Here is an 11,604-nt window from a genome sequence, read left to right on the forward strand (position 1 = left end):
GGGTGGTTGGGTTGGTTGGTCTGGGTGTCCCAGAGGTGTTCTCTGAAATGTTCCGCAAGTAGGCGGCCTGTCTCCCCCATATAGAGGAGGCCACATCGGGTGCAGCGGATGCAGTAAATGATGTGTGTGGAGGTGCAGGTGAATTTGTGGCAGATATGGAAGGATCCCTTGAGGCCTTGGAGGGAAGTAAGGGGGGAGGTGTGGGCAAGTTTTGCATTTCTTGCGGTTGCAGGGGAAGGTGCCAAGAGTGGAGATTGGGTTGGTGGGGTTGTGGACCTGACAAGGGAGTCACTGAGGGAGTGGTCTTTTCGGAACACTGATAGGGGAGGGAAATATATCCCTGCTGGTGGGGTCCGTTTGGAGGTGGTGGAAATGACGACGGATGATATGATGTATATGGAGGTTGGTGGGATGGTAGGTGAGGACAGGTTCTGTCCTGGTGGCGATTGGAGGGGCGGGGCTCAAGGGCAGAGGAGCGAGAAGTGGAAGAGATGCGGTGGAGAGCATCGTCGATCACGTCTGGGGGGAAATTGCGGTCTTTGAAGGAAGAGGCCATCTGGGTTGTTCGGTATTGGAACTGGTCCTCCTAGGAGCAGATGCGGCAGAGACGAAGGAATTGGGAATATGGGATGGCGTTTTTACAGGGGGCAGGGTGGGAGGAGGTATAGGTGAGGACTCCAGCGTCTGCAGTCCTCACTTTCTCCAAGTAGTTACTACTAGGCAAGAATAAAGCTGGGTGACTGTTCGAAAGAGGAAAAAACACAGTCAGTGGAGGGATCCCCTGAAAAACATGTATACAGTTTGGATACTGTTGAGGGGGACAACTTACCAGGGGCAAACAGTGGGGCCCAGGTCTCTGGCACAGAGCTTGTCCCTGTTGCACAGAAGGGAAGGAGGGAAAGGAGGAGAGTGTTAGTCATTGGGGACTCAATAGTTAGAGGCTGAGATAGAAGGTTTGTAGGGAACGAATGAGACTTGCGGTTGGTGTGTTGCCTCCCAGGTGCCAGGGTCCGTGATGTCTCTGATCGTATCTTTGGGGTCCTGAAGGGAGAGGGTGACCAGCCTCAAGTTGTTGTCCATGTAGGTACCAACGACATAGGTAGCAAGAGGATTAGGAATGTAAGACAGGATTTCAGGGAGCTAGGGTGGAAGCTGAGAGCTAGAACAAACAGAGTTGTTATCTCTGGATTGTTACCCATGCCACGTGATAGCGAGGCAAGGAATAGGGAGAGATATCAGCTGAACACGTGGCTGCAACGATGGTGCAGGAGGGAGGGTTTCACGTACTTGGAATAATGGGGGCTCATTCTGGGGAAGGTGGGACCTCTACAAACAGGTCGGTTTTCACTTGAACGTGAGGGGTACTAATATCCTGGGTGGGAAATTTGCTGGTGCTATTCGGGTGGGTTTAGCAAGGGGATGGGAACTGGAGGTGTAGCTGCAGTGCACAGGAGGATGATAGTAGGAAGGACAGGAACAGGATTTCAGGGTCACAGGAATGTGCTGGCAGACAGCAAACTGGTTTGAAGTGTGTCTACTTCAACACCAGAAGTATCCGAAATAAGGTAGGTGAGCTTGCAGCATGGATAGGTACCTGGGACTTCAATGTTGTGGCCATCTTGGAGACCTGGATAGAGCAGGGTGAGGAATGGATGTTGCAGGTTCCAGGGTTTAGATCTTTCATTAAAAACAGGCAAGGCGGTAAAAGAGGGGGAGGCGTGGCCTTGTTAGTCAAAGATAGTATAACGGTGGCTGAGAGAACTTTTGATGAGACTCGTCTACTGAGGTAGTGTGGGCTGAGGTTAGAAACAGGAGAGGACAGTTCACACTTCTTGGAGTTTTTTTATAGGCCTCCGCAGAGTTCCAGGGAGATGGAAGAGAGGATTAGCAAAATTATTCTGGGTAGGAGTGAAAGGAACAGGGTGGTCATTATGGGGGACTTTAACTTCCCCAACACTGATTGGAAATAGAACACAGAACAGTACAGCACAGAATAGGCCCTTCAGCCCACGATGTTGTGCCGACCATTGATCTTCATGTAAGGTAAACCTAATATACGAACCCTCAAATTTCTGTGATCTTATGCATGTCTAGAAGTCTCTTAAATATCCCCAATGACATCGCTTCCTGAAGAAGGGCTCATGCCAGAAACGTCGATTCTCCTGCTCCTTGGATGCTGCGCTTTTCCAGCAACACATTTTCAGCTTCCCTATGCTATCCCTGATTGGCCCTACTCTTTTTCTTTGATCATTCTCTTATTCCTCACATAAGTGTAAAATGCCTTTGGATTCTCCCTAATCCTTCTTGCCATGCCTTTATTATGCCCCCTCCTGGCTCTCCTCAGATAATTTTGGAGTTCCTTCCTCGCCTGCCTGTAATCCTCTAGAGCTGAGCAAGACCCTTGCTTCCTTCACCTTACATAAGCTGCCTTCCTTCTTTAGACAAGAAGCTCTTCCACTCTCGTCATCCAAGGTTCCTTTATCTTACCCCTTCTTGCCTGTCTCAGAGCAACACATTTATGCATCACTCACAACTGTTCCTTAAACAGTCTCCACAGCCCTTTCCATGGAACAATTGCTCCCAGTCCATGCTTCCCAACTCACGTCTGATAGCATCATAGTTTCCTTTTCCCCAATTGGATATCGTCCCATTGTGCCTGCTTCTCTCCTTCTCATAGCTATGTAGAATGTGAGGCAGTTGTGGTCACTATCACCAAAATGCTCTCCCACCGCAAGATCTGACACCTGCCCTGGCTCATTGCCAAGCACCAAATCCAAAATGGCCTCTCCCCTCGTTGACCTGTCAACGTACTGAGTTAGGAAACCCTCCTGAACACACCTTATAAAAACAGCTCCTTCCAAACCATCTGCTCGAAGGAGGTTCCAATCAATATTGGGAAAGTTAAAGTCATCCATTACAACAACCCTACTACATTCACACTTTTCCAAAATCTGCCGACCTATGCTTTCTTCGATCTCCCTGCTGCTATTGGTGGGCCTGTAGTAAACCCCTAATGAGGTGACTGCTCCCTTACTGTTCCGAATTTCCACCCATACTGACTCAGTAGGCAGACCCTCCTTGACAATGGTAACTTCTGCAACTGTGATACCCTCTCTGATTAGCAGTGCTACACCCCTCCTCTTTTTTTCCCCCCCCTATTCTTTTTAAATATTCTAAACCCTGGAACATCCAGCAACAATTCCTGCCCCTGAGAAACCCATGTCTCTGTTATGGCCACAACATCATAGCACCAGGTACTGATCCATGCTCGAAGTTCATCACTTTTATTCCTGATACTCCTTGCATTAAAGCAAACACACTTTAACCGATCTCTTGATTCTTTCCCAGAAAATTCCTTCCCACTGGCTGCGCTACCTCTTGCTATTGCCTCATCTCCATCAACTCTCACCACCGGTATATAGCTCAGGTTCCCACCCCCCTGCCATACTAGTTTAAACTCTCCTGAACCACTCGAGCAAACCTTCCGCCCAGGACATTGGTTCCCTTCCAGTTCAGGTGCAACCTGTCCTTCATGTACAGGTCCCACCTTTCCCAGAAGGTATCCCAATTATCTCCATATCTGAAGCCCTCCCTCCTACACCAGCTGCGCAGCCATGTGTTAAGCTGTGCCGCTCCCAGTTCCTCGCCCCGCTATCTCGTGGCACCGGTAGTAAATGTTATAGCTCTAGTACATTGGACGGATCAGTTTTTGTCCAATGCGTACAGGAGGGTTTCCTGACACAGTATGTCAAAGCGCTGACAAGAGAGGAGGCCACACTGGATCTGGTGCTTGGTAATTAACCAGGACAGGTGTTTGATATAGTTGTAGGTGAGCACTTTGGACAGAGTGACCATAATTCAGTTACATTTAGTTTAGCGATGGAAAGGGATAGGTACATGCCACAGGTCAAGAGCTATCGATGGGGCAAGGGCTATTATAATGTGATTAGGCAAGAATTAGGATGCATAGAATGGAGTAGCAAAATGCAGGAGATGCAGACAACCAAAATGTGGAACTGGTTTAAGGAACAGAGATTGCGGGTCCTTGATAGGTGTGTCCCTGTCAGGCAGGGAGGAAGTGATAAGGTAAGGGAACCGTGGTTTACTACAGAAATTGCATCTCTTGTTAAGAAGAAGAAGGAGGCTTATGTGTTGATGAGGCAAGATGGTACAGATGAGGTGATGGAGAGTTACAGATCAGCTAGGAAGGATTTAAAGAGAGAGTTAAGAAGAGCAAAGAGGACACAAGCAGTCTTTAATAAATATAATAAAGGAGAACCCTAAAGCTTTCTATAGGTATGTGAGGAATAAAAGGATGATTTGGGTAGGAATAGGGCCAGTCAAGACAGAAGTGGGAAGCTGAGTGTGGACCCTATAGAGATCGGAGAGGTGCTAAATGACATATCTCATCGGTGTTCACGCAGGAAAAGGAGAATATTGTAGAGGAGAAGAATGAGTATGAGATATTAGACTAGAAAGGATCAATGTTAATTACGCACGGGTGTTATCAATTCTAGAAGGAGTGAAAGTAGACAAGTCCCCTGGGCCGTATGGGATTTATGAGAGGATTCTCTGGGAAGCTAGGGAGGAGATAGCAGAGCATTTGGCTTTGATATTTGAGTCATCATTGTCTACAGGTTTAGTACTGGAGGATTGCAAATGTTGTGCCCTTGTTCAAGAAGGACAGCAGAGATGACCCAGGTAATTATAGAGAAGCGAGCCTTACTTCTGTTGTAGGAAAAGTTTTGGAAATTATTATGAGACAGAAGATTTATAATCATCTAGCAAGCAACAATTTGATGTCAGAGATTCAACATGGTTTCGTCAAGGGCAGGTCATGTCTCACAAACCTCTGAGTTTTTTGAGAAGGTGACCAAGCACGTAGATGATGGTAGGGCAGTTGACGTGGTATACTTGGATTTCAGTAAAGCCTTTGATAAGGTTCCACATGGTAGGCTGATGGAGAACATGCAGAGGCATGGAATTGAGGGTGATTTAGAGTATTGTTCTATGCTCTATGTTCTAATTCATGATTAGTCAAATTGATGACAGAGTTGGCCTGTATTTGAGACATTTTTTGAAATAACTTGTGTGCCTCAAATGAAGTGTTGTTTTAACATCATTCCATTGCTTAATTCTGAATGTGAGATGAGCAAGTTACAGTTGACTCAGTATCCTTCAGGATACAGTTAAATAAGCAGATTAATCAGATTAGGCAGTAACTGGTGTTTACATGTGTACATTTACATAGAACATACACTCTTTTTAGCAAACACATGGCTTCCTACAGAGGCAAAGGGAATGGTATGATAAGAAACAATGAGATTAGAATAAGAATTTGGAAGGTTTCTGAGGTACCCAAGATGTAGTTTGTTGTATAAGGTTTGGGAAAATTAGAAAGTAAAGATTTAAGATGGGAATACCTAATTCTAGGATTGTGAAAGCAAAGAAATTACCATCAACAGTCACATAGTCTAGCCTCAAGAACCACAACTGTAATTTAGGATTCAATTTTTAAAACTTAATTCTTAGAACATGGGCATCATTGGCTGGCTAGCATTTATTGCCCGTTCCTAGATGCCCTTAAGTGGCAGTGAGCTGCCGCCTTGAACTGCTGCAGTCCACATGCTGTAGGTTGACCCACAATGTCCTTAGGGAGGGAATGCCAGCATTTTGACTCAGCAGCAGTAAAGTAATGGTGATATATTTCCAAGTCACGATAGTGACTGGGTTGGAGGGGGACTTGCAGGTGGTGATGTTGCCAGGTATATACTGCCCTTGTCATTCTAGGTGAAAATGGTCATGGAATTAGAAGATGCTGTCTAAAGAGCCTTATAACACAAGAATGGATCGATCGTATTATATCAGAACCGACTGTATTATACTCACTGTTTCACGTAAATCTATTCTGCTTGTTACCTCAGAATTCTAATACATTTTTTAAACATGATTTCCCCTTCATGAAGCCATGCTGACTGTTTGATTAGATTATATATTTCTAGATGCTCTTCAATTACATCTTTTACAATAGATTTTAACATTTTCCCAATGACAGATGTTAATCCATCTGTTTTGTTTCAATCCCCTTCTGAATAAATATGTTTCATTTGCAGTTTTCCCAATACCACTTTCTAGAATCCACGATTTTTGGAAGATCACTACCAGTGCACCCACTATTTCTGTAGCCAGTTCCTTTGATATGCGATGATACAACATATTAAGTCCTCAGAATTTAGCCCTATTAGTTTCCCTCTTAATCCTTTTCTTCGTGATAGTTCATTTCCTTCTGTTGTTGCCTCTTGCTTATTTAACGTTTTTGGATTGCTATCAGTTTTCTTCTGTGTTGATGCAAAACATTTATTAAATTCCTTACCCATTTCCTACTTCCCCATCATTCCCTAGCCTCATTTTCTAAAGGGCCTATGTTCATTTTGGCCTCTCTCTTCCTTTTTATATATTTAAAGGAGATCTCACTATCCTTTGTGTTACTTGCTAGTTTACCCTCAAAGTCTATTTCCTCCTTCTATTACAGTTTGGTCATTGTTGTTTTGGAAATTTTCCCCAAGCCTCTGGCTTATCAAATTATATGTTTTTTTTAAACCTTTCTTCAAATTTGATTCAGCAATTGTCTTTAACGAACTGATGTCCCAAGATCTTTAACAGAAGTTATTAGACAAACATTAGGCAGAGGCAGAGGAGGTGATATTTAAACAGGCAATCACGAATTTCAGAGGTAGGTTTGAAAGAAAATCTTTAACGAGTTGCAGAAATTAAGGGAAGAAATTTCACAGCTTGGGGTTTTAAGTGGGTGGAAGTAAATAGGTAGAGCAAAAGAGGCTAGAGCAGGAAAAAATAGAACTTTTGGAAGTTTGTAATGCAGGTGGAAATTAAAGAGATATGGAAGGGCAAGGCCACAGGAGGACTTGAACTTGAGATGGAAATTTTAAATTATGGTTATGGTGAATTGGATCCAATGTCGGTCAGCAAATAGAACTATGATAAGCAAGATATAGGATAAAGGCAGCGTTCTGGAAGAGCTCACATTTATGGAGAATTGCTCATCAGAAAAACAGTCAAGCCTAAAAGTAACAAAAGCATGGATAAACTTTCAGCTGTACCTAAGATGAAGCAGTAAAGACAGACAATATTATGGGTTATTCACAGGTTGGATGATGGAAAATATACAGTATTAGAATGTCAGCTTAGAATCAAGATAAGCTGGCATGTATAAGAGTCTTGAAGGATTGCAGAAGAGTCCCCAGAGAAAGGCAGGGAAGAGACACCGAAATAAAGCTAATATGAAACCACATTTTGAAATGAAAATATTATGCAAGCATAATGAATGAATCAGTAATCCAATCTCTGCATATTCTTGTTATATAGTGCTTATTCTGTTCTCCTGTTCTGTAATAGATTATTTCTTTGTAATTGCACCCTGATATCCATTATATTTTTTTTTCACAATACAATGGATATCACTTGAAATCTTGCCATATACGATGTAGGAATTAGAACAGTCAATTTGTTACGTCACAAGCGCTTAACGCATTCACTTACTTATAATTGTATCTCCAAAGTGTGTATTGATTCTTGCCTGGCTCTGTAATCTATTAGTTCTCTGTTTCATTGTTACACATTTCAAAAGGCTGAATTCCATGAACTTGTTATCAACCTTTTTATTTTATATTTACGAGGTATCTAAGTTAGATGTAAACACTTTAACAGGAACATCAAAGATTCTATAAAGAAAACCCTTCCCTGGCAGGAAGTGGATGCAGCTTTACAGATGTCTGTTTTGTTTTTATAGCACTTTGAACCCACATTGCCATTCAAATAGATCATGCCTGATTTGGACCTTAACCTCATGTACACACCTTTGCGCTGTATCACTTGAGACTCTTGCTGAACAAAAATCTTTTGATTTCAGTCCTGAAAGTTTCAATTGATTCAACAGGCCAAGAGATTCCAGACATTAAGTACCCTTTGTGAAAAAATGTTTTCTGTATTCATCCAAGTGGCCAAGCTTTAATTTTGAGATGAGGGTCCATTGTTTTAAATTTCCCTGCTAGACCAAACAACATCTATTTTCACAAAAGGGCTCTTTTTGCAAGGGAATGGCTTCACCTATTTTATCTACTGTTTATCACCTTATCCATTTTCCTGTAGAGTGTCACACTGATCACATAGGGATGACCTGCTCCAATCAGACATAATTTTGCCCTCAGTTTATATTTGCACATGTGCAATTTCCAGCAGGAGTTGGTAGACTAAATTTACCCACTGCATAATAATGGGGGCAAATCTGTAACGTCTAACACAGTGTCCAATTTCCCACAATATAACCAATTGTCTGGCAGAGCTCAGTTAACCATGCCGCACAATTTGAAACAATTATCCTGCTCAAGTTCATATAACTTTTAACACCTAATAATTATTATATATTCAATCTTTGCTTCATTACCAGGTTGTCAAATGATAAAGAAGAAACAGGTTTATTCCTCTTCTCAATCAGACCATCAACAAAAGACACTTATTCAATTGTGATAAGGGAGTTAACAAGAATAGGAAGGAATTCTATAGAGTTAAACAGAATGTAGGGAAATAGACAGCAACATCTTAAAAAATATCCATATTATAGAGGAGGAAGTGCTGGATGTCTTCAAATGCATAACGGTGGATAAATCCCCAGCACCTGATCAGATGTACTCTAGAACTCTGTGGGAAGCTAGGGAGGTGATTGCTGGGATTTTTGTATCATTGATACTTACAAGTGATGTGCCGGAAGACTGGAAGTTGGTGAATGTGGTGCCACTATTTAAGAAAGGTGGTAAGGACAAGCCAGGGAAATACAGATGGGTGAGCCTGACGTCGGAGGTGGACAAGTTGTTGGAGGGAATCCTAAGGGACAGGATGTACATGTATTTGGAAAGGCAAGGACTGATTAGGGATAGTCAACATGGCTTTGAGCGTGGGACATCATGTCTCACAAACTTGATTAAATTTTTTGAAGAAGTGACCAAGAGGATTGATGAGAGGAAGAGCGGTGGACGTGATCTATGTGGACTTCAGTAAGATTTGAGACAAGGTTCCCCATGGGAGACTGATTAGCAAGGTTAGATCTTGTGGAACACAGGGAGAACTATGCATTTGGATACAGAACTAGCTTTAAGGTAGAAGACAGAGGGTGGTGGTGGAGGATTGTTTTTCAGACTAGAGGCCTGTGACCAGTGGAGTGCCACAAGGATTGGTGCTCAGTCCACTGCTTTTCATCACTTATATAAATTATGTGGATGTGAGCATAAGAGGTATAGTTAGTAAGTTTGCAGATGACACCAAAATTGGAGGTGTAGTGGACAGCAAAGAAAGTTACCTCAGATTACAATGGGATCTTGACCAGATAGGCCAATGGGCAGAGAAGTGGCAGATAAAGTTTAATTTAGAAAAATGCGAGGTGCTACATTTTGGGAAAACAAATCTTAGCAGGACTTATACACTTAATGGTAAGGTCATAGGGAATGTTGCTGAATAAAGAGACTTTGGAGTGCAGGTTCATAGCTCCTGGAAAGTGGAATCACAGGTAGACAGGATAGTGAAGGCAGCATTTTGTATTGGTCAAAGTATTGAGTACAGGAGTTGGGAGGTCATGTTGCGGCTGTACAGGACATTAGTTAGGCCACTGTTAGAATATTATGTGCAATTCTGGTCTCCTTCCTATCGGAAAGATGTTGTGAAACTTGAAAGGGTTCAGAAAAGATTTATAAGGATGTTGCCAGGGTTGGAGGATTTGAGCTATAGGGAGAGGCTGAATGGGCTGGGGCTGTTTTCCCTTGAGCGTTGGAGGCTCAGGGGTGACCTTATAGAGGTTTACAAAATTATGAGGGGCATGGATAAGATAAATAGACAAAGTCTTTTCCCTGGGGTCGGGGAGTCCAGAACTAGAGGGCATAGGTTTAGGGTGAGAGGGGAAAGATATAAAAGAGACCTAAGGGGCAACTTTTTCACGCATAGGGTGGTACGTGTATGGAATGAGCTGCCAGAGATGTGGTGAGGGCTGGTACAATTGCAACATTTAAGAGGCATTTGGATGGGTATATGAATAGGAAGAGTTTGGAGGGATATGGGCCGGGTGCTGGCAGGTGGGACTAATTGGGTTGGGATATCCGGTCGGCCTGGACAGGTTGGACCGAGGGGTCTGTTTCCATGCTGTACATCTCTATGACATTACTATCAAAACTGCTCATGATAATGTCCTAGGCCTAACTATCTTTCGTTGTTTCATCAATGATTTTCGCAACATTCAAATAGCAGTAGTGGGATATTCACCCATGACTAAACAACATTCAGTGCCATTAGTGACTCCTCAGATACTGAAGCAGTCCGTGCCATCATCCAAGATGAAGGCAATATTAAGTGACAAACAACGTTCATGCCACCTATGTGCCAGACAATAAGCAAACAGGATGGAATTTTAATCATTTCCACTTGACTTTCTTGCTGACTCACCATTAATATATTAAAGGGGAATTACCAGATATATGAAATTGAACTGGACTAGTCATGTGTGGCTATAAAGTCAGGTAAGTGTGAGCATCTGCAGTGTGTAACTCAGGACATCCAAATGCCTGACCCAAATCAATAATACCTAAGTTAGAAGCATGATGAAATACCCTCCACTTCTCTGCACCTTTGTAGCTCCAACACACTTTAAAAACTCATCATCATCCAGGACAGACCATTTAATATGTACGCCACCCTCCACCTTTGACATCTTACAATGCAGCACATGTACCATATACAAGATGCATTAAAGACTTATTGACACTGGAAGGGCGCAAAGGAGGTTCACTCGGTTTATTCCAGAGTTGAGAGGGTTGGCTTCTGAGTAGAGATTGAGTAGACTGGGACTATACTCATTTGAATTTAGAAGATTGGGGTGGGGGTGGTATCTTAAAGAAACGTAAAATTATGAAAGGAATAGACAAGATAGAAGCTGGAGGTTGTTTCCACTGGCAGGTGAAATTAGAACTAGAGGGCATAAGGGTGACCAGATTTACAACTGAGTTAAGGAGGAATTTTACCAAAGGAATCTGTAGCATTCCTTGCCCAATGAAGCAGTTAAGGCTCCCTTGTTGAATGTTTTTAAGGCAAAGACACGTAGATATTTGAACAGTAAAGGAATTAAGGGTTATGGTGAGTGGACAAGTAAGTGGAGATGAGTCCACGAAAAGATCAGCCATGATCTTATTGAATTGAGGGACTAAATGGCCTCCTCCTGCTCCTATTTCCTATGTTCTTGCACTTACTTGCAGTTTTGAAACAAGTGACAATTATCACCTGGAGAGGAGAGGCATCAGATGCATGGGCACACCATTCCTGCAATTTTCCTTCCAAAACATATGCCAACTTGATTGAAACTGTATCACTATTCCTTTACTGTTACCAGATCAAAATCTTAGAATTGTTTGAATCCAAAAATGATTAGCTTCTTCCTTTCCAAGGATAAATTCTTAATTGTCCTCCAGCCTTTACTTAAGGTTATATTTCTCAACACTGGAAGTGACTATTTGCAGCTAGATGGGATTTCTGCGTCTGAATTAAATAATA

At 42.6% G+C, this 11,604-nt stretch overlaps 1 long non-coding RNA gene across 2 annotated transcripts in view; it reads left to right on the forward strand.

Moving 5' to 3' along the window:
* The window catches only part of LOC122563903, an 87,859-nt gene that overhangs the window by 35,929 nt on the left and 40,326 nt on the right, over nt 1–11,604 (forward strand). The window contains exon 4 of one of the 2 annotated variants that reach the window (XR_006315771.1): nt 5,791–5,999. The exons of the other annotated variant lie outside the window; for it this stretch is intronic. This is a non-coding gene — a long non-coding RNA (uncharacterized LOC122563903). Of the gene's footprint in view, nt 1–5,790; nt 6,000–11,604 lie in introns of those variants that run through there. 2 annotated transcript variants of the gene reach the window in all.

This window comes from Chiloscyllium plagiosum, chromosome 28 (assembly GCF_004010195.1).
Source record: "Chiloscyllium plagiosum isolate BGI_BamShark_2017 chromosome 28, ASM401019v2, whole genome shotgun sequence".
Lineage (NCBI taxonomy): Eukaryota > Metazoa > Chordata > Chondrichthyes > Orectolobiformes > Hemiscylliidae > Chiloscyllium > Chiloscyllium plagiosum.